General features: G+C 53.0%; 1 long non-coding RNA gene across 1 annotated transcript; it reads right to left on the bottom strand.

The window, feature by feature from the left end:
• Window positions 1-590: 590 nt before the first annotated feature.
• On the bottom strand, window positions 591-6,087 carry LOC123478082 (uncharacterized). The gene is made up of 3 exons (XR_006653201.2): window positions 6,021-6,087; window positions 1,838-1,954; window positions 591-1,049 (listed from the first exon to the last, which is right to left on the bottom strand). It is a non-coding gene; the product is annotated as an uncharacterized lncRNA (long non-coding RNA).
• Between the last annotated feature and the right edge of the window lie 1,376 nt (window positions 6,088-7,463).

Here is a 7,463-nt window from a genome sequence, read left to right as displayed (position 1 = left end):
GAATGCAAAGTCGGCCATCTCCAAGCCAGGAGAGTTCTCACCGGAAGCCAACGCTGCTAGCACCTCGATCTTGGACTTCTAACCTCCTTAACTGTGACAAAATCAGTTTCTGTTTTTTAACCCACCCAGTCTGCAGTATTTTGTTATGACAGCCCAAGCAGGGTGGCTGTCAGGTGGGGAAGAACAGCTCAAGGAGGCAGGCAGGACCAGCTACACAATTTGCAGGGCCGTGAGCAAAATAAAAATGCTGGGCTCTATTCAGAAACTCCCGACAATCTGAAGACAGCAGCAGCGGAGCGCTGACCACCCACGCACGCGGCCCCAGGCGCGTGCACGGGCTGCACACCCAGGAGGCCGGCTGGAAAGAGAAGTTCAGGATGCAGGCCTTGAACTAATACAGAGGCCATGGGTCCGCATGTCCTGTACGTGGGGGTCCTCCCATGGTCTTGTACAGACACAGGCACGCTCGACCAATTCAGACATTAAGCAGAAGAATGCCACTGGAGCTCAAATGCAGCCTCAGAGGACGAATAGTAAGCACAAGCAGAGAGGGATTAAATCCCACAGGAAGACCGAAGGTGAGGAACGAGCAGGTGGCTGAGGCACCTTTTGTACAGACAGCGCCCCTTATTTCTCCCCTCGCCCTCCAGGGTCTGGGCGGCCATGTTTGTAACCCAGGACTGCACTCCTGGCCTCGGGATTGGACCAGGGCTGGTCAGCTGACCCACAGCAGCCAATCAGAGCGCTCTCTGTGGCACAGGTTGGAATTGTGAAAGACGAGGTTCTCTAGGGAGCTGTGGGTGGCCCTTTTCCCCTGTGACGGGCTGCAAAGAAGGGAGAGGGAAGCCGAGCCAGTTTGGGCTCCGGACCGTCTCTCCATCTGTGATCCTTGTCCTTTGTGGACAGCTGGCTGCATTGCTGCCCTGGATGCCTCGAAATGCTGGCTCTTTTTGATAAATCCTTCCTTTTTGCTTCATCTTCAGTGGGTTTCTGTTCCTTGCTGGGGGTTGGAAAAGGCTTCACCGAGGAAGGGAACAATGAGCTGGGCCCTAAAGGATAAAGAAGAAATGGGGAGTGGATGGCATGGTGGGAGGGTGGAGCTGCTGGTAGGGTAGAAGGAGGCAAGATGGGGCCCAGATTGGGTGCTGGAGAGAGCGGGTGAGTCGAGTAGGAGACAGAAGGGACCACAGCAGGCCAGCAGCTGGCGGTGTGGAGGGCATGGCCCAGAGGGGCTGGGACCCGAGGCCAGGGAGACTGAGGAAATCCCATGTACCGTGGGAAAGGCCCTTCCCGGGGACAACTCCCCATCCTCTGGTTCTGCAGGACCCCAGCAGCCACCCACGCCAGGGGTCACATCCATGCAGGATGCCCTGTTGAGCACTTCCTTCACACTCCTTCAGGCTTGTTAGTTTTTACACAAAGAGTTCTCAGTTGCTGAGTGGGAGGCAGTTATAAGAGAGATTGGGAGAAGGAAGAAAATATTTCTTTATTGAAAGATTGGACTTGGATCAAAGCGTTTCTTTTTATTTCTGAGGAGGAGCACTTTCTCCCCAATCCTGAGCAAGTCCCTCCTTATTTGATTTTTCTCTCCCTTTCAGTCCTTTTACTCATCTGTTCATCGATCAGCTCATTACTTACTATTGTTTTTTTTTTTTAAGATTTTATTTATTTTTAGAGAGAGGGGAAGGGAGGGAGAGAAACATCAACGTGTGGTTGCCTCTCGAGCGCCCCCTACTGTGGACCTGGGCATGTGCCCTGACTGGGAATTGAACCAGTTACCCTTTGGTTCATAGTCCCATGCTCAATCCACTGAGCCACACCCGCCAGGGCTACTTACTATTACTTGTTACTCATCTGTTTGAATTTCACCGCTGCCACTGCTAGTGTCTGTTCTTGGCCATCTTTCTCTCTCTCTCCTTCTTTTTAGTGGAAAATCATTTGATTTATTCTACCACTAGATAAAAATAGAAACCACACTTAAGTACAATCAAACAGTAGGAGTATCGAATCCATGGACTCCCTTACCAGGTCTCATTTATAATTTGTCATAAAGCAATCTTTCTTTAAAAGCAATCCCCCCAGCTTTATTGAGATATAATTGACATGTAACGTTGTATGAGTTTAAGGTAAATTACAATACATCTTACAAGATGATCACCACCATAGCCTTAGCTAATCTGTCCTGTCACATACCATTTCTTTTTTTGTGGTGAGACCATTTAAAGTCTACTCTTGGAGCAACTTTCAGATATATAATACAACCTCGTTAGCTACCACCACCACACCGCACCTTAGATTCCCAGAACGTGTTCGTTTGTAACTGGAAGTCGGTCCCCTTTGGCCACCACAGCCCCACTGCCCCAGCCCCTGGCAAACACGCCCTTCCCTCTGTTCCTCTCAGCTCAGCTATTTCAATTCCACCTATAATTGAGATCATACAATATTTGTCTTCCTTTGTGATTTATTTCACTTGGCGTAATTTCCTCAAGGTTTATCCATCTTGTCACGAATGGCAGGCTTTCATTCTTTCTGTGGCTGCCTAATATTCCATAGTATATACATGGGTGGGCAAAAGTAGGTTAACAATAATAAATAATACAATAATTAATAAGTGATAATTCGATGAGAAACTGTTCCATGTACTCACAACTGTAGTCCTACTTTTGCCTGCCTCTGTCCGTACCACATCTTTATCCATTCGCCTGTCGACGGATACTTAGGGTGTCCCCATATCTTGCTGGCCACATTCCTTAACCTCAGCTGCTGCATGTGTAAAGTGGGGGGATGATGAAAGAAACCTGGAAATGGGGGTGTTGGAAGGATTAAGTGGGCCAATGCTCACATGTGCAATGCACTGAGAACCGTGCCTGGCACTGAAGGCCTTCATAAATCTCAGCTTTTGATTTTTACATATTGACACAGCACCTGCTGTCTGCTAGGCCTAGAGGATCAAGAGATGGGTAAGACTTGTCACCTACTCTTCAGCTGGCCAGCATCCAGTAGGGACAGGCACAGAGACAAATAATTCCAGGACAGACACCATATGTGATGTACTACAGAGGGCCCAGGTACCGTGGGAGAGGAGAGTGACTGACTTGCTGGAGAAGTTATGGAAGGCTTCCCAGGAGAGGGTTTTGAAGGGTGAAGAGGAGTTTGACTGTGGAGAAGCAGATAGAGGGCATACCAAGCAAAAGGAATTGCACTGAGCAAAAGCTTGGAGGCAAGAAAGGGCTTGGTGTGTTGGGAAATAGCAGGTGGGAAATTGTGGATGGAGCTTAAAGTGTATGGACTGAGGGATGGTGAAGGGTGGACAAGGGGCTGAGTGACAGGTGAGAAAATACAATGATATATCTGACCTGGGATTTCTGGCTTACTGAGACATTTAGAGAAAATACTTCTCCACCTCCCAGGCTAGGGAAAGAAATAACAGAGTCCTAAGAATTACCCTGAAGAAGAATCTTCACTCATTCATGCCTCCCCCGTGGACACATCCGTGCCAACTCTATCCTGGGCTCTCGTGAGGGGGAGGCCATGGCATGATTTCTGGAGCTAGCAACCTTGCCCGAACCCAGGCTCCAGCTCTGACGTGCGGGCCCTGAGGGGTGGGCAGGACCAATTAGAGCCAAGAGGGGGACGAGTGTCCAGACAGTCAGCATCGTGATTTAGCAGTCCCCGCCGGTCCCCTGGCCCCTTCTTGGGCTGCATGCCCAGCCCTGAGCTCATACCCCTCTATCTTGCCATGACTGTTCTGGCTCTGTGTCAGCTGACTTCCCAGCTCCCTGCTGGTGACACCTGCCACCACCTCCAAATGCTTTCTGTGGCTGCCACGCATCCTGCTCGTGTCATGAGGCCCTGACACCTCTCCCTGTGTGACCTGAGAGAAAGCCACCTCGGCTGTGGCGCTGGGTCTGGGGAGAGGTCGGAGATGCTTGCCTGCAGCTCTTCTGCCCTGTTTTAACAGGGGCCTGTCGGCAATGCGCCCACACTTTTTTGGTCTCACCGCCTGGAGGAGGCTAAGGCAAGGGAATTCCAGGCCTGGGGAAGAGGGAAAAGAATTCGAGGGCCAGGGCTGTTTAAGACTTTCCTGGGCCCTGGGTCCTTCCTCCTGGGGCCTGTGGGTGAGATCCAGGGTGGATAATAAAGGGTGAAGGATGACAGCAGGGCTGGGGTGGGGGGCTGGCACCACAGCTGTTTTGCCTCCCATAGAAGCAGCAATAAGGCTTGGCTGGCATGGGGGTCTGAGGTCACAAGTGGGCCTAGGTGCTCTGTCCTGCCCTCCACAGGCCTGTGGGACGGACCCTCATGGCCTCGCATCCCCAACATCAATGTTCCCTGGAGGCTGAGTCTGCCAAAGACAGTGGTGGGGGCATGGAAGGATGATCAGCCAGTGAGCACAAGCCCAGAGAGCTGGATGGGACCGGGAGTGGGGTGGGGAACGTCACTCCAACCCTGGGCCTCTGAGCCACAGAGGCAGACAGACAGATTGACACCCAGCAGGAGGGAAGATCACCCCAGGCACACACTGGGTGGCGGGAATGGGCCCCTCTGGCCAAAATCCAGAGCTGCAGTATCCCCTTGAACTTCCTCGGCCCCAAGGCCAGTGGCAGCTTCTCCTGACCAAGGGGCTCTTAGTAGCAGGTGTAGGAGGCAGCCCAGGTGTCTTGTGGGTACAGAGATCCATTGTCCCTGGGGGTGGGGATTTGCAACAAGGGAGCAGGTAGGCTGAGGCCAGTGCAGGGGGAACGAGATTCTCAGCTGCCCCCATTAACACACCCCCACCCTGTGTCCTAGGCCCATAGCCTTACGCTCTCCACATTCCAGGGGGCAACTCTCCAAGGTGCTATGCTGATGACAGCTCCTGGAGGGGCCACCTTCTCGCTGTCCATCCTGCGGAGAGCATGCCCATCCTGCCCCGGTGTGGATGGGGGAGGCAGGTTGGTTCCCTCAGGTCGTGAGCACCTCGATTAAGAGCAGAGGGAGGTTTAGGGGCTCCATGGAGAGAGAGGGCACAGGATTTGGGGCCAGGGGATGTAGTCCCCACATGGCCCGTGATGTCAGCTGTCCTGGACTTTTGTCAGTAACAGCATCGACCTGGCGGGATCAAAGGAGATCATGAAAATAGAGTGTTTGAAACATGCCTGGCAGATCCCAGCTGCTGTGGCTTTTATTACTTTGTGTGTCTGGTCGTTTGATCTTTATAAAGTTTCTCGCTGTATGTGACCAGCAAACTGGTGAATACAGAAGTGTCTAGTCACTCCTTCCTTCCCTGCTGGCAAGGAGGGCTGGAGACCTCAGGGGGCTGGGAATGAGAATGAGGGGGTTGGAGAGGCCAGAGGGAGGCCTGGCTGCACCTCCCTGGGAAGGCCAGAGAGCTCACGGCTTGGGAGAAAAGTCATTTACACAAGGAGGCAGGGTTAGGAGCAGAGGTGGGGGGCAGGAAAGCCTGAACAGAGAGCTCAGGAAAGAGTCTGGAGCCAGGTAGAGAGGAATTTGGGGAGCAGCAGACATGGGTAAGGGAATATGGGAAGATGGGGTTTTTGCTATGCATTATGAATGCCCTTCTTTGGCATTTTCTAGAAAGGTGTTTGGAAAGATGTAAATAACTTTTCAGCCATTTTAGATGCTAGACTGGTTTTTAAATGTGTCAGGACAGAGTCTCCACATTGTGCGTATTATCCCCGAAAGAGCAACACAGAGACTGCCCACGCAGGCCTGTGCCGGGGCCGCCCCCTGAGCCCCGTGGTGGGGGTAGGAGGGGCAATAGGACCTTCTCTTCCTGATCGGTCGTTGTGCCCCCAAGATAAGCCCTAAATGTGCCTACTCCTCTTCCTGATGAAACTCTGTTCCAATGGTCCAAGCCCCCCTCTCCTCTGCTGGGATCCCGCAATAGCTTCCCACTTCTTGGTGCTCCTACCCCGTTCCTCAGAGCAGTCAGGAAGACCCATGAGAGATGACACCAGTCATGTTGGCCCCTGCTCCTTCTATGCCCTCACCTGCCACTGTCCACCTTGCTGACTCACCTGTCATCACTGTCCCGATGCCGCCCAGCCTCTGCCAACTTATGCAACACCGAGCTTCTCTGCGGCCCCAGGGCATTGGCACTCGCTGTTTCCTCAGCCTGGAATGCCCCATGGAGGCCTGTCATTTCAGGTCTAGCTCAAAAGTCACCTCCTCAAAGCTTTCCTTGGCTACCTAGTCACTCTCTGTCACGTCACCCTGCTTTGTTTTCTTCACAACACTTACCATAATCTGGCCCAAAGGATCAAGCGTCCAGACCTCAGGAGAGTGCCGCATCTGCGGTGCCCTGGCTCTTCAGGGACCGGCTGCAGTTGTCCCAGAGGCTGAGGAAGAATGAGTAGGGCCCCTGCTAGGAGACGGTCACAGCCATGAGGCAGACGCAGGCCCAAGGGAGCAGACTCCAGCTGCTGGAGCTTGGGGACTTCACAACAGGCTCTAGGGAGATGAAGACCTCGGCTGTGGCCTTTACCAGCCAGCCCTGCAGCCACAACCTGGACTCCCAGTCACATGGGTCCTTCCTATCTCTGAGGATCTTCACGGTCCGGAGAGCCTCAGCCCAGAGCCAGATGACTCATGTGAGACACGTCACTCTCTCCAGGGCCACCATAGCCTGGGCACCCGATGGTGGCATCACCTACTGGGGGCACTTACATCCTGCTAGGGATCCCAGATAGGATGTGGACCCCCAAGGCACAGCCCCCTCTGGAAATGGCCTGTATGCCTTGTAGGGTCTGTAGTGGAGGCTGAAGGTGGGCTCAACATGGGCAGGAGAGGCACCCAGGCCCAGGTCCCAGCAAAGCCTTGTCCCTGACCACAGCTGCAGCTAATTCCAGCTGTCTGGGACCCTCTACCAGCTATCGGTCCCCTGGTTGCCTTGAGATTGGGACCCCAGATACTCTTGCGTACCGCCCTCCTCAACACCCATTCTGGGACCCAAGCTTCCCCCCTCCCGCCACCTCCCACTAGCATTTTATTCACCCATTCATTCATTTATTCACACAACAAACATTTATTGAGTGCCTACTGCATGCCAGGCACTGTTCCAGATATACTACAGGGAAGAAATAGTCGAGACCTGTCCAAGCGCAGAATTAAAAGAAGGGATTCTGAAGCCAGGCTGCCTGGATTCAAACGCTGGCGCTGCTACTTTCCAGCTGTGCCAACATGAGCAAGTCACCTAACCTCTCTGAGCCCCAGCTGCCCTAACTCTAAAATAGGGCTGAGCATACATCTCCCCAGGGGGCTGGGTGAGGATTCAATGCCTCGACATGTTGGAAGAGCACTTGGCACACAGCAAATGTACCTCGGGTTTGTGGTAGTCAGTCTGGTGGTAGCCGCAGAAAATGAACTGTAAGCAAATAAGTAAAATACCCGCAGATTATGGCTGGAGCTTTGAAATAAATGAGCAGTGTGCTGTGGATGGGGCTCTACAGGGGTGGTCGAGA

The sequence above is a fragment of the Desmodus rotundus genome, chromosome 5 (assembly GCF_022682495.2).
Source record: "Desmodus rotundus isolate HL8 chromosome 5, HLdesRot8A.1, whole genome shotgun sequence".
NCBI classification, from domain to species: Eukaryota; Metazoa; Chordata; class Mammalia; order Chiroptera; family Phyllostomidae; genus Desmodus; species Desmodus rotundus.
The sequence above is the reverse complement of the archived record's forward strand: the minus strand, read 5'-3'. Positions and strand labels throughout refer to the sequence as shown.